This window comes from Lissotriton vulgaris, chromosome 1_1 (assembly GCF_964263255.1).
Source record: "Lissotriton vulgaris chromosome 1_1, aLisVul1.2, whole genome shotgun sequence".
NCBI lineage: Eukaryota > Metazoa > Chordata > Amphibia > Caudata > Salamandridae > Lissotriton > Lissotriton vulgaris.
Genome location: NC_141685.1, coordinates 1,835,727,151 through 1,835,743,124, shown reverse-complemented (window position 1 = coordinate 1,835,743,124; position 15,974 = coordinate 1,835,727,151). Strand labels below are relative to the sequence as shown.

General features: G+C 45.1%; 1 pseudogene; it reads left to right on the top strand.

The window, feature by feature from the left end:
• The first annotated feature begins 4,777 nt into the window (after nucleotides 1–4,777).
• Nucleotides 4,778–15,974, top strand: part of LOC147751299 (uncharacterized) — a 48,851-nt pseudogene continuing 37,654 nt past the window's right edge.

Genomic DNA, 15,974 nt, shown 5'->3' with positions numbered 1-15,974 from the left:
TGAAGATTTTGTTTTGGTTGCTTCTTGATTTTCTTTTTCCTTAGACCTTAATTTCCGTTTATAAATTTTAGCAGCTCTGCTTTTTGTAGGCATGTTCTTGTTTGTTTGTATAGATGATTATAATCTGTGGAAAACAAAAAAATTAACGTATTATACACCACTACAAAGTACAAACATATTACATAGCAATTACAATAGGTAAACAATATAAACACTAGTATACAACAAAAGGCTCCTTTACATTACATGCCCTTTGCTTTGTGTCAAAAACGATTTACTAATTAATATTATATCTTATTTATAAATAGGTGGCCTGTTTTTGGCCTGTAGATACAGAGAAATATTAGTACAGAGACACACATAGTGCTTCAACAGACAGAGATGGTAGATTACATGCAATATTGTGCACATGTGCCTCAGATCACACCAAATCTATTGCATTTTCAATACTAGTTTACCTTGCTTTCATCAAAAAAGCAGTCAGATGTGTCACACATTTACCAAAAATTTAGAATGTTAGCATTCTAGTTGCTCATTATTTGAAGCTTCACTCACAGTGTAATCTTAGACGGATTAATTGGATATTTAGATATAATGTACCATGTATGTCACTGCCAACAGTATATGTGACTCTGCCTAACATCACAATAATGGGTAAACCAAGCTTCAGTCACAGTGTGATCTTAGGAACATAATCAGAATGTTAGATATAATGTACCATGTCTGTTTCTGCCAACAGTATGTGTGACTCTGCTTAAGATCACAGTGGTGGGTGAATCAAGCTTCATTCACATTTTGATCTTAGGCACATGATTAGAATGTTGGATATAATATACTGTGTCTGTCTCTGCAAACAGTAAATGTGTCTCTGCCTAAGATCACAGTGATGGGTGAATCAAGCTCCACTTACAGTGTGATCTTAGGCAGATTAATAGGATTTTAGATATAATCAACCATGTCTGTCCCTGACAACAGTATGTGTGACTCTGCCTAAGATTTGAGTGATGGGTGAATCAAGCTTTAGACACAGTGTGATCATAGGCACATGATCAGAATGTTACATATAATGTACCATGTGTGTCTCTGCCAACAGTATGTATGACTCTGCATAAGATCACAGTGATGGGTGAATGAAGCTTCAGTCACATTGTCATCTTAGGTAAGCATGGGCGGAAAATCCGTTCCGCTCGTGGATTTTGGGGATTTTCGGTAAATTCGCAATCCGCGAACGCTCGCGAATTTACCGAAAATCCGCAAATTCGCACGCAGCGGATTTTTTTTTCTTGGTGATACAATTTTGCGGCGCGCGGCGTTCACTTACCGTCATTCAGCGTTTGCCGAGTTGTTTTTCTCGATATTTTGCGAGTGCTGCGCCATTTTGGATCTTGCTGCGGGATCCCACGGCAGTTTGGCGAGCGCGAATACATCATCGCGGCTTGCCACCTTGCACAGCGAGAGTTTGTCAACGCGAGTACGCCGTGATCACGTATTGCGGGAGTTCGCAATTGCGAACTTGTAGATGCGGCGGGCAGCAACAATCTCGCACTCACGAAAATAAAAAATTTGCAATTCTGCACAAGAAATCCACCAGCAAGCAGCATAAACCTTCTGGAAATGATGATTTTTATCAGAATAACTTCTCAGGTTGACATTTGCCTGCACTTTTTTTTGCAAGGAGTCCATTTTTTTTTGGGGGGGGGCAGTGCCCCACAGCCTCCAACTTCCTGTTCCTGTTCAGCAGGCTCCTCCCAGTGCTTTCTTCATGTGCTGGTCACTTTCATTCGGATTCTTCACCTGGAAGGATTACTTTTTGTGGATGCTGCTGGATATTTGGATTTGAGGCCTTTTTGACTTTCTTTGGATCACTTTTGGATTAGAAATTTCACAAGTAAGTTTGTTTGGGGCATTACAGTTGCTGCAACTACAATTTTGGAATTTTCGATTTTTGGGCTTTTTTGGGGCCTTTTGCCCAGGGGTACTCAGTGGTGGGTGGACTGAGTCTTTCTGTGGGGTGTCTTGAATTTAAACATCATGGAGGGCCTGGATGGCTTGGGATTGTGCTGATTTTTCTGTGATTTTCATTTTTTTTGGCTGTTGTGCGCTTTTCACCAGGGGTAGTGAGTGGTGCATGAGCCTAGTCTTTCTGTGGGGTGTCTTGAATTTATACATCATGGAGGGCATGGATGGCATGGGATTGTGCTGATTTTTCTGCGTTTTTAGATTTTTGAGGGTGTTCATGGGGACAGGCCATGTGGGTGGGGGGCATTTTGAGTGCTGCTACAGGCAGGCCCTGGCCATGTGCTGGGAGGCAGGGGGCCATTTTGAATGCAGGCAGTGTTCTTAGGTCTGCAACCATTTTGCCTAGCTTTCAACCTTTATGCCCAGGGGTAGTGAGTGATGCATGGGCCTAGTCTTTCTGTAAGGGGGCGTCTTGAATTTAAACATCATGGAGGGCCTGGGTGGCTTGGGATTGTGCTGATTTTTCTGTGATTTTCCTTTTTTTGGGCTGTTGTTTTGGCCTTTTCCCCAGGGGTAGTGAGTGGTGCATGGGCCTAGTCTTTCTGTGGGGTGTCTTGAATTTAAACATCATGGAGGGCATGGATGGCATGGGATTGTGCTGATTTTTCTGTGTTTTTCGATTTTTGGGGTGTTCATGGGGACAGGCCATGTGGGTGGGGGGCATTTTGAGTGCTGCTACAGGCAGGCCCGGGCCATGTGCTGGGAGGCAGGGGGCCATTTTGAATGCAGGCAGTGTTCTTAGGTCTGCAACCATTTTGCCTAGCTTTCAACCTTTATGCCCAGGGGTAGTAAGTGTTGCATTGGCCTAGTTTTTCTGTGGGGTGTCTTGAATTTAAACATCATGGAGGGCCTGGATGGCTTGGGATTTTTCTGATTTTTCTGTGATTTTCGTTTTTTGGGCTGTTGTTGTGGCCTTTTCACCAGGGGTAGTGAGTGGTGCATGAGCCTAGTCTTTCTGTGGGGTGTCTTGAATTTATACATCATGGATGGCATGGATGGTATGGGATTGTGCTGATTTTTCTGTGTTTTTCGATTTTTTGGGGTGTTCATGGGGACAGGCCATGTGGGTGGGGGCCATTTTGAGTGCTGCTACAGGCAGGCCCTGGCCATGTGCTGGGAGGCAGGGGGCCATTTTGAATGCTGGCAGTGTTCTTAGGTCAGCAACCATTTTGCCATAGCTTTCAACCTTTATGCCCAGGGGTAGTGAGTGATGCATGGGCCTAGTCTTTCTGTGGGGTGTCTTGAATTTAAACATCATGGAGGGCCTGGATGGCTTGGGATTGTGCTGATTTTTCTGTGATATTTGTTTTTCTGGGCTGTTGTTGTGGCCTTTTCACCAGGGGTAGTGAGTCGTGCATGGGCCTAGTCTTTCCGTGGGGTGTCTTGAATTTAAACATCATGGAGGGCATGGATGGCATGGGATTGTGCTGGTTTTTCTGTGTTTTTCGATTTTTTGGGCTGCTCATGGGGACAGGCCATGTGGGTGGGGGCCACTTTGAGTGCTGCTACAGACAGGCCCTGGCCATGTGCTGGGAGTCAGGGGGCCATTTTGAATGCAGGCAGTGTTCTTAGGTCTGCAACCATTTTGCCTAGCTTTCAACCTTTATGCCCAGGGGTAGTGAGTGATGCATGGGCCTAGTCTTTCTGTGGGGTGTCTTGAATTTAAACATCATGGAGGGCCTGGATGGCTTGGGATTGTGCTGATTTTTCTGTGATTTTTGTTTTTTTGGGCTGTTGTTGTGGCCTTTTCACCAGGGGTAGTGAGTGGTGCATGGGCCTAGTCTTTATGTGGGGTGTCTTGAATTTAAACATCATGGAGGGCATGGATGGCATGGGATTGTGCTGATTTTTCTGTGTTTTTCGATTTTTTGGGGAGTTCATGGGGACAGGCCATGTGGGTGGGGGCCATTTTGAGTGCTGCTACAGGCAGGCCCTGGCCATTTGCTTGGAGGCAGGGGGCCATTTTGAATGCAGGCAGTGTTCTTAGGTCTGCAACCATTTTGCCTAGCTTTCAACCTTCATGCCCAGGGGTAGTGAGTGATGCATGGGCCTAGTCTTTCTGTGGGGTGTCTTAAATTTAAACATCATGGAGGGCCTGGATGGCTTGGGATTGTGCTGATTTTTCTGTGATTTTAGTTTTTTTTGGGCTGTTGTTGTGACCTTTTCAACAGGGGTAGTGAGTGGTGATTGGGCCTAGTCTTTCTGTGGGGTGTCTTGAATTTATACATCATGGAGGGCATGGATGGCATGGGATTGTGCTGATTTTTCGGTGTTTTTTGATTTTTTGGGGTGTTCATGGGGACAGGCCATGTGGGTGGGGGCCATTTTGAGTGCTGCTACAGGCAGGCCCTGCCCATGTGCTGGGAGGCAGGGGGCCATTTTGAATGCAGGCAGTGTTCTTAGGTCTGCAACCATTTTGCCTAGCTTTCAACCTTTATGCCCAGGGGTAGTGAGTGTTGCATGGGCCTAGTCTTTCTGTGGAGTGTCTTGAATTTAAACATCAAGGAGGGGCTGGATGGCTTGGGATTGTGCTGATTTTTCTGTGATTTTCGTTTTTTTGGGGTGTATAACTGAACAGATGTTCCTCTGTCTTCCATTGCTTTTAGGTGCACAAGACTCAGGAGAACCACCAGTGCCAGGAAGAAGTCCTGCAGCGGTGTGTGTGTGCAGCATAACGTCACGCGACTTCACGTCTGGCCACAGACAACTCTGCAACTCATGCAACTGCGGCCTGCTGTTCTAACCTGCTCTGAAGAAGATGGCCCCAAAAAAAGTTCCCCGTTGCTCCTCTAGCAAGAAAGTTGCCAGTAAGGAGCAGAAGAAGCAAGTTACCAAGGAGACTGGTGTGCCGCCCGCCACATTTTTTGGGAGTAAAAAAAAAAGTACGCCTGCAGCAGCAGTGGGATCTGCTGGGGACCAATCTGGGAGCAGCACCCCCGCTCCATTGGGCTCAGTGCCACCACCACCACCACGCCAAGTTCGCCAACTTAAGTCCAAGCCATTGAGTGCTGCAGAAGCAGCCAGTGTACTTGTTCAATCACCATCGACCAGTGATGTTGGCTCATCGCAAGAAAGTAGCAGCAATGTCCCTCAATCAACACAGGTTGTTGTAACTCATCTGACGAGTGTTGAACAACCACAGCCGCAACAACAACCACATGTGCAAGTACAAGCCCAAGTACAAGTGGAAGGAGAGGCAGCGCAAGGAGATGCGCAAGCAGAGGTGCATGGAGGGTCACAAGTGCCCACAATATTTGTTCCTCCCGAAGTAGGGGCACATCAGGAAATCGACAATCAAGGCGAGGTATCATTTGAGGAAGCCACTCCTCCTGATGATCATTCATTGTCTTCGACACCCCTAGCAAGGAAGAGATCAAGGGTGGTGTCTACATCTTCTTCAAGCCCACCTCCTTCTGATGATACCGATCACAATTGGGAACCAGCACCACTGCCTTCTGAGATTGAGGCACACCATGATCTGACAAAGGTACTTAAGCGTAAAAGGAAGGTCGTCCAAAGTCTCATAGTTATGGAGTGTGATGAGGCTCAACAAGAAATGGCGGATACTGCTGCTGATGAAGGCTCTCACGACGACAACCCAGTCATCATAAAGGTCACTGCAGCCCCAGCGGGCATGCAGCAAACAGACATTTTGACCCTAGCCCGAGAAGCTGCTGAGCGTGATGATGATGTCGACGAGGAGGCAATGTAAACACAACAATCATTGGAGTTAACTAGTACACCAACACGTACCGCTTTCATATTTCTTCCTCGCCAGAAGGGACCTCCATCCACCTCGACCTCAATTAGTGGTGACGAAAGTGCACAACGTACTAAAGTTTGGCAATCCACATCCTCCACTTCATCTGGCATTAGCAGCATGACCACCACCACCAGTATCGCCGCCTTCTCCGGCCCCCACAGACAATTCAAGTCCCCAGCTTGGGACTTCTTTAGTGTTTGCCCAAAAAGGGAAAACTTCGCCATTTGTAGCATTTGTAAGCTTGCAGTTAGTCGTGGTAAGTTTGGTACCAACTATGGTACCGGAGGCCAGAGAGGTCATCTTAAGAGACAGCACTCTGTCCAATGGTTTGTGCACCTAAAGGCGATCAAGGAATCCCGAAAAGCACGTCAAGAAAATGTTGATGTTTCATCTGATGATGGCGAGGAGGAAGAATACTTGTCAAACACTTCACTTACACCCAGTACCCCTGTCAGCAGCACACCCCATGTGAGCCACACTAAGAGTGTGGAAGAGAGTGAGACACCAATGCGAAAAAGTTCATCAGCGAGCGTAACTGGGTCGAAGAAGTCATCATCATCATCCCGTAAATGCTTGGTCCAGGTTAACATTAGAAACATGTTGTTTTCAGAAGCGCCATATGAACGCAACCACCCACTGACACGTCTGTATAACACTAAGCTGGCTAAAATGCTAGCTATGGACCTTCTCCCTTTTTCTTTTATAGAAGGGGTTGGTTTTCTAGAATAAGTGGCAACGCTCTGCCCTAAATGGAAGGTACCTAGCCGGTTCTATTTTGCCATAGTTGCGGTTCCAGCACTACAAGAAGATGTGCTGGAGGTGATTGCGGCAGCTTTGCAGAAGAGTGCTGTTCACACTATACATCTGACAACAGACATGTGGACCAGTGGCGCAGGCGCTGATTACATGTGCATCACTGCACACTGTGTCTCTTTTTCAGGGGTTAAAGCAAAGATAAACGCAGGTGTTGACCCGGGCCAAGTTTTTAAAGCTGCTCGGAAACATGCAACACTAGCCTTGTTTGGCTTGGAGAAACATCACACAGCACAAAACATTTTGGATGAGATTAAGACAAATGTCTTTCACTGGCTGTCCCCAAAAAAACGCCAGATTGGTTATGTTTCCACGGATAATGGCACCAATGTAGTTAAGGCCATGGAGCTGGGTGACTATTTCAGAGTGCCGTGTTTGGCGCACTGTATAAACCTGGTTGTTAAAAAATCCTTGAGTGATGAAGACAGTCCAGCGTGTGAGGTAGTGGCCACCTGCCGAAAAATGTGCAACCATTTCAGCCATTCTTTTAAGGCCCGGAAGCATCTGAGGAGCCTGCTACATGAACGTCGAATGCCAGTGAAAGCACTCATCCAGGAGGAGCCAACACGTTGGAACTCAACCTTCTACATGCTTGAGCGTCTGTATGAGCAGTATACGGTACTCGATCACTATTTCTTAAAACAGGGTACAGCTCAGAAGGACCTGAGGATGGATGCGGTGCAATGGGACCTAGTTAAAAGCCTGACAGACATGCTTCGTCTTTTTGAGGTCTTCACGCGTGCAGTCAGCAAGGAGGACTGTAATTTGGGAAAAGCTATCCCATTGTTGTGCATGCTGGAGCACCAACTGAAGGAGGTGTCTTCTGTGTTTCAAAAAGATGAAAAAAACCAAGACCCTTTTGTTTTGGTGGAGAAATTATTAGAGCGCCTACGTGGTGATGAAAGTCTTAAAATGATCCACTCAGAACAGCATTACATTTGTGCTACTATTCTGGATCCACGCTACAAAAAGGCGCTGGCAGGCCGAGCATTCTTTCCTTTTGCTGATGAAGATGTTACAAAGTACAAATGTTGGCTAGCCTTGTGAGCGAAGAGGTTTGAAAGAGAATGGCAGCTCATTAAAGGAAAAGGCAGTACATCAGCATCAGCATCGGCAGGCCATCCCCAGTCAAAACAATCCACTTCTGCACCTGTGGCTCAGCCGTTAAAGACACCGGCAACCAAATCATCTGCACCAGACACAACAGTAACATTGGATGCTTAAGAGGATTGGCTAACTTAGCTTGGGTTTGGTTCTCAAAAGGTTGTAGCAAAAAGTAAGCAAAGTGGAGGAACCTTGGAGGACCTTGAGTCGATGGTGCAGGACTATCTGAATGACTCAACAGAGGTCTATGTTAATGCTGACCCATTGGCGTATTGGCATGGGAAAAAAGAATTGTGGCCACAGCTCTCCAACCTGGCTATAAACTACTTGTCTTGCCCACTCGCAAGTGTGTCTTCTGAACGTGTTTTCAGTGCTGCTGGTGGCATTGTAACTCCCAAACGGAGCCGCCTTTCACCCAAAAATGTGGAGAGGTTAACAATGATCAAGATGAATCAGCACCTCATACCACCAGGTTACAAAGTACGAGAAAGCACACCGCATGAAGACGAGGAGGACAGCAACGTAGATGAGGGAATTTTTTCTCTGTTCAGTGACACTAACCTCACCCTGCCTGAATTCGCAGAGTATGATGACGAACTCTTATTCTTATTCCCTGACACCTAGCCCTGAAAATGAGACAATGAATCAATAACGTTCTTTTTCGTCCTTATTCTCTTTTATTTCTGTGTGTCTGTCTTTCATTGTTTTGCACAGTTAATTTAATTCAAACTTTAATCACCTAATCACAAAAACAAGCCCATCAGCAGAACTGTTTTCACTTGTTTGCTTATTGATTTGAAGGTGCCGCAGTCTGCATTCCTCAGGTTCCTAAGTTCAGAAGAACATGCTCCTCTATCCTCCTCCTCCAGACTCCTATTTCCCTCAAAGCAGAGGGCTGGAATACGCCCAATGAAGAAAGACTCAGCACTTGTGGGGGTGTTCTACTTCTTTGCGGGTGAGTTGACCGCTCTGGGGCCATTGCTGGGAAGCTCTAATACCGGATAAAAGTGGTTTGGACCAAATCTGAGGCAGAATTTTTTTTGCGTTTTTGCTGACTTGCTTGCCTTTGAGGTGCTCTTTGGGGGGGTTCCGGGTGTTTCTGGGTGAGTTTTGGGTTCTGGGAGCACTGCTGGGACATTTGCTTTTCAGGAAATCCGTGGTGGAAAACAGGAGTTATGACCTAACTGCACAGCGCGTTTGGACCGAAGGCCGAGAAATATTGTAAGTATGAGTTTTCCTTTTTGGCTGTTTGGGGGTGTTGTGCTTTTTTGCGGGTGGGTTGGCGGGTCTTGGGGCATTCCTGGGAAGGTCTAATACCGGATAGAAGTGGTTTGGACAAAATCCATGCAGAATTTTGTTTTGCTATTTCTGACATTTTGCTCAATGTAGCGTTTTCGGGGGCCTGTTTGGGGGGCTTCGTGGTGTTTGTGGGTGAGTTTCGGGGTCTGGGAGCACTGCTGGCTATGGATACTTTAGTTTGCAAGAGGTTTGAAGCAAATCCATTGTGGCAGAGGGGAGTTAGGGCCTAGCTGCAGAGCGCGCGCAGAGTAATTTTGGAAATTGGCCAGAAAATGACTAAGTTCCCATTTTTGTACTTTTGCTTTTTGGCTGTTTGGGGGTCTTCTACTAGTTTTCTCCTGGGTTGACGGCTCTGGGGCCATTGCTGGGAAGCTCTAATACCGGATAAAAGTGGTTTGGACCAAATTGGAGGCGGAATTTTTTTGCGTTTTTGCTGACTTGCTTGCCTTTGAGGTGCTCTTTGTGGGGGTTCCAGGTGTTTGTGGGTGAGTTTTGGGGTCTGGGAGCACTGCTGGGACAGTCTAATCTTGAGTGCATTTGCTTTTCAGGAAATCCGTGGTGGAAAACGGGAGTTATGACCTAGCTGCACAGCGCGTTTGGACCGAAGGCCGCGAAATATTGTAAGTATGAGATTTTCCTTTTTGGCTGTTTGGGGGTGTTGTTCTTTTTTGCGGGTGGGTTGGCGGGTCTTGGGGCATTCCTGGGACGGTCTAATACCGGATAGAAGTGGTTTGGACAAAATCCATAAGGAAAAGCCTTTTGGCACTTTTTGTAACCTAGGGTTCGTTAGGCAGCAGGATTGCATGTGTTTCGGGGTGTTCTAGATTTTTGCAACTGAGTTCTGGGGTCTTAGAGCACTCGTGAGAATGTGTAATTTTGGTTGCAAGTCATTTGAAGAAAATCCATGGTGGGAAAGGGGGAATTTGGCATAGTTAAACAAAGCCTTTGCCACTATTCTTAACTTAGGGCTCGTTAGGGTTAGCAGTATTTCTATTGCATGTGTTTGGGTGGGGGGGTTTTCGAGTCTTGGAGCGATGCTGACTATAGATACTTTTGCTTGCTTGCAAGTGGTTTGAATACAATCCACGGTGGGTAAGGGGGTTTTTGGGCCTACTTTTACTTTCAAAGTACTTTTTGTCACCAGTTTTCTGCTAGGCCTCGTTTTTTGAGATCTGATTGGGGGTCTTCTACATTTTTGCGACTGGCTTTAGTAAGGGTCTGGGTGGGAGCACAGCTGGGAAGGTCTAATTTTGTTCTAAAACACAGTTTACAGTACACCTAGCTTGAGGGGAAAGATCCGCTAAATTAATTTGCCCATACTTATTTATCCTTCAAAAGGTGACTCAGACAGATTACGCACTTTCAAAAATATTGTACTGTCTATTAGGAAAATCAAAGTGTGACTTTTTGCACTACACAGCGTACATACCTTATATTTATTTATCAGTGGTGTTGTAATATCACTTCCTGTTTTTCGTTCAATAATTATAGGCCGGGTTTCAGTCTGTGCAATGGGGAAAAAAATGGATGGAGTCAGGCTTCATATTAGCGAGCCGCAATTCAGCATCCGCCTGGCAGGCAGTGGACAGGGTGTCTTCTGGTCACCAACATAGATGGACGAAGCATCAGCTGGAATGGAGGAGTGCCGCTAATAAGAGGAATTGTTTGCTGCATGCAACTTACTTACCAAATTCAACAGGACAACTACAACAACATACCGATACAGTATCCATTGTTTTTTTCTATGAGTGTGACTGCATTTCTTGGATCTCTCTCTGCTTCTAAATTGATCCCTACAGCCATTCTATAGGTTTTACTTCGGCTATTTTTTAAACCTAATTTAATGTAAGAAGTGTTTCTCTGAGTGCAGAGATAGGCATGTGAAAACGCTGCAGCCCTGTACTGTTGCATTCTAGTACTACTTACTTTTCAGTAACAATGCATGCAGTAGTGCATTTGACCAGTCATATGCAAAGAGTCTTGAACCTGCTCCCCATGGAAACAATCCAGCCTGAACTACCAGGCCAGGTCCTCTCCGGACCGGAAACAACCATCCTGGTACCGGTGTCAGGGTATCAACCCTCATAAGCCAGGTTAGCTTGAATCCAGTGGCACAGCGAGCAAGGGACCCTCGTTTGGGCATACCCTTGGCCACTTAAGGTGACATAGCAAATAAGGCTATAAGGAAGACTCTAATATAATTGTTTATTGAATGTTTTATTATGTCATTTATTTAGTATCCAAAAAACGCATGACATAGATTGTGGGTTCTTCTCCTCACAACATGCGTGTAAAATGGCAAAAGTAATGCACCCAAATTCTTAAACATGAAATGTATATGTAAGCTGATTCTGTTAACATTTCAATAGATAACATATGTTCTATGCATGGGTTTTCAAGTCGATTACTTTAATCCTTACCACACAGGGCAGACATGGCTTGTTGCTTGTATCATGTATAGGAACTATGATTGCTTGTATGTACACAGCATATTTACAATAAAGCAACAGTGTTTATTTTCATTTTTTTTATGTCTTGATGAAGTTTTAGGGATATTTCCCCCAAACTATGAAACATGTGTTGGCTAAAGCTTTACAGAGGTTACACAAGCATGCAATAAACCCATGAAGCTAAGATACTATGTCTTCTATGTTATTCATACCATATATTGTACTGAATTTGTCTAATATTGTTTGCCTGTCCCTTTTGATTCTTATCATTGTTGCTCAATCTTTGAATTGCGATTTTGAGGTGTTGGGTGTATTTCTCCATCATTTGGGAGTATGGCGGGAGAGAACTATTGGAGTAAAACATGAATGTGATAGTTATATGAGTGCCCCAAGCACATTCAACACCCACTGAACAAATCAACAAGCAAACACAACAAGATGTTGGGCGGAGTGCTGACGATTTTCAACCACTCACCCCTAGTCTCGAGTTCTACGTTAAATACATCATTCTTTCGCTCACCATGCCACCCCAGTTTGGGACCAGTCATATACATATCAGTCTTGAACCTGCTCCACTTGGGAAGAGTCCAGCCCGAACTGCCAGGCCAGGTCCTCCCAGGACCGCAAACAAGCATTCTGAGACTGGTTACAGACACCTAGACACCTAAGGGTAGTAGCGTGCTATAGAAATTGTGATAACATAACATAACATAACAGGGCATCAGCCCTCATCACCCAGGCTAGTTTGAATCCAGGGGCACAGTAAACAAGGGACCCACATCAGGGCATACCATGACCATTTAGGGCAAACTTAACGAAGAGAACAAGATGAAGGACTAAGGGCTAGATGCATCAAGCATGTTTTAGCTTCGTAAATTGCAACCTACCTCATTAATATCCATGAGGTAGGTCATTTGCGATCCCCTCGGAAACGCAGAAAGCGTTAAACACACTTTCATGCATTCCATTTTGCGATTTTTTATTTGCAAATCACAAGGATTTGTAATTAGGAAATCGCAAAATTGTTTGATGATGCATCTGGCCCTGACGAAAATGTCAACCACTCACCCCAAGTCAAGAGATCTGGGTTAAATCCATTGATCTTTTGCTCACTATGCCACTTGGAACCAGCCATATGCACATCATTCTTGACCCTGCTCCCCATGGGAACAGTCCAGCTGAACTATCAGGCCTCGTCTCCCTGGACCGGAAACAGGCATCCTTGGACCAGTTTCGGGTATCACTGCCAGGCTAGCTTGAATCCGGTGGCATAGCAATCAACAGACCCACTTCTGGGCATACCATTACCATTTAGGACAAACGTAACAAAGAGAACAAGATGATGGACTAAGGGCCAGATGCATCAAGCATTTTTTGCCTTCGCAAACAGCTGATTAGCAGAATTTGCATTTGCGAATGCAAAAAAATGCTCTCCTGATGAAGCAAACCCTATTTTGCAATTCAGTAACCTGTTACCGAATCGCAAAATGGATTTGTGATTCGCTATTAGGAAGGGGCGTGTTTAGGGCTACCCTTCCTAATAACAAATCGCATCAAAATACATGAATGTTATGGGACCAAAATGCGGTCGCAAAACATTTGCATTTTACCACCTACTTCAAGTAGGTGGCAACCAATTTTCAAATGGGAAGGGGTCTCCAAGGAACCCCTTCCCCTTTGTGAATGTCTGTAAATGCATTTTCTAAGACCACTGCCTGCTCTTAGAAAATGAACGGAAAGGTTTTCATTTTCTCTTTTGTAAAGCATCCCATTTTCCTTTAAAGGAAAATGGACTGCTTTACAAAAAAAGATTGCCTTATTTATAAGCAATCACGGACATGGTGGTCTACTCACCCCAGCAGGCCACCATCCCCGTGATTTTTGCGATTCCAATGGGGTTGCAAATTGCAACCTACCTCAATAATATTCATGAGGTAAGTAATTTGTGATCCCCAAGGAATCGCAGAAAGTGTTATACACACTTTCATGCATTTCGTTTTGCGATTTTCTAATTGTGAATCACAAGGATTCGCAATTTCGAAATTGTAAAATGTTTTGTTGATGCATCTGCCCCTAAGTGCTGAAAATTTCAACCACTCACCCCCAGTCAAGAGATCTGGGATAAATCCATAATTCTTTTGCTCACCACTGCAATTTGGAACCAGCTATATGCATATCATTCTTGACCCTGCTCCCCAAGGGAACAGTCAAGTTGAACTTCTAGTTTAGGTCTCCCTGGACCAGAAATAGGCATCCTGGGACCAGTATCTGGATATCACTGCCAGGCCAGCTTGAATCCAGTGGCACAGCGATTAAGAGACCCACGTCTGGCCACACCTTTGACCATTTAGGGAAAATTTAACAAAGAGAACAAGATGTTGAGCCAGGTGCTAAAACATTTCAACCACTCACCCCCAGTCAAGAGATCTGGGTTAAATCTGTTGTTCTTTTGCTCACAGTGACGGCCCCGTTTGGACCTAGCCATAAGCAAATAGGTTTTGACCCTACTCCCAATTGGAACAGTCCAGCCCGAACTGCCAGGCCATGTCCTCCCTAGACAGCAAACCAGCATCCTAGAACAGGCTTTGGGGTATCACCCCTCATCAGTCAGGCTTACCTGAATCCAGTGAACAACGAACTAGGGACCCACTTCTGGGTAAACACTTGCAGGTACATGCATCAAAGGATTTTGCGATCGCAAACGGTGTGAATCGCATAAATCGGCCGTTTGCGATCGCAAAATCCTCTTTTGGAATGCATGAAGGTTCAAGGCCCTCGCAATTTAAGAATTCACAAATATTTGCGAATTTTCAAATTGCGATTGCATTTAAGGAATCGCATTTTGCGATTCCTTAAATGCAATGCAAGAAACATTTAAAAATTGCGATTTCGCAATTAAGGAGAGCAAATTACCATGAGGTTGGACCTCATGGTAATTTGCGAAAAATCTTAAAAATGCAATTTTGGGCATTTTTCTAACTGTCATGTTGTGCACACACATGCCCTTAGGGCATGTGTGTGCACAACATATGTGCATAGATTGATTTCAGGGGTGCAACAGGGTGTCCTTTGGACACCCCTGCACCCTTGAAATCGCAATCTCAATTTGCGATTAGCAAATTGCGATTCGCAAATTGAGATTATCTTCCCATTCATTCCAATGGGCCTTTTGGCCCATAGAAATCAATGGGAAGGGATTCCTTACTTGCGATTCGCAAAGTGTGAATCGCAATTAAGGAATTATAAGGAATCGCTAAATAAATTGCGATTTTTTAATGCATTGCCGTTTGCGATTTCTTAATTGCGATTCCTTCATTTTCTCATTTAAGGAATCGCAAACGGCCGCAATGATGCATGTACCTGTTGGCCACTTAAGGTGAACATAGCAAACCAACAAGATGACTGATGGAGTGCTGAAAATGTCAACCCCTAACCCCAAGTAAAGAGATCTTATTTAAATCCATTGTTCTTTTGCTCACCATGCCATCCCCAATTTGGGCCCAGCCATTTGCAAATCATTCTTGAACCTGCTCCCCATGGGAACAGTCCAGCCAAACTGCCAGGCCATGTGCCCCTGGCCCATAAACAGGCATCCTGGGACCAATTTTGGGGTATCACCACTCATATGGCTGAGATACCCGCCACCCCCTCTCAACACAATCCCCCAAGAATGGGATACCGGAAACGGTTCTGAACTTTTGGAAGACGGGAGGGAGTGACCCTCCCGGCCGTATTTATTAAAATATGAAACAAAATAAAACATTAAAATAACAGTTTCATATTAATGTACAATTTCATTTCCACATTGCGAAGTTTGGCTAACCTTAACATATTCTCTAATACAAAGGTTCTCCTAGCCGAACTAACATCCTACAAAACATTTAACTTGAAATTGTACATCCTAACGTTTAAGGGCCAACGGCAAGGTCGTAACCGGTGTCAAGATCCCTAAACCAGACATATCCCCCCCACTTGTGAGGGGCGACCGCACAGAGGTGTACCTCAAGTGCATTTACCAATTTCCCTTGACTTGACGGGGGCCCCAATAAACTCGACGCCATTTAAAGGTCGTCCGAGGACTCGTGTGAGGTATCTAGAAGGTAGCGTAGACCCCCTCCCAAACCCCACACAACTTACCACATCTGCCGTCGCAGATGTCCAGGCCCTGGGAAATTCCCCAGGAGGGGGCTGTAGCCCCTCCTACCCAGGAAGGGGCCTTGACCGCCTTTCCTTTCCTTTCGGCGGCCCATCCTTAGAAGGGTCCGCCTCCCCGTTGAGGGGCCAATGGCCACCTCCCTCGAGCGCTCCCATCCGTAATGGGTGACGCCCACCCATAGGGATCTTCCAATTACTGCTCACCGATCATGACCTTACCGCCCGACCAAAATAAATACGACAATTCTAACTAAATTACTAAATCACTAAACTACTAAAAGACAGTAATAATTACAACTTATCAAAAGGCATGATTACTGATCAACACTAGTGCATAATTACTTTATTTGCAAAACATAATACGATTTGAC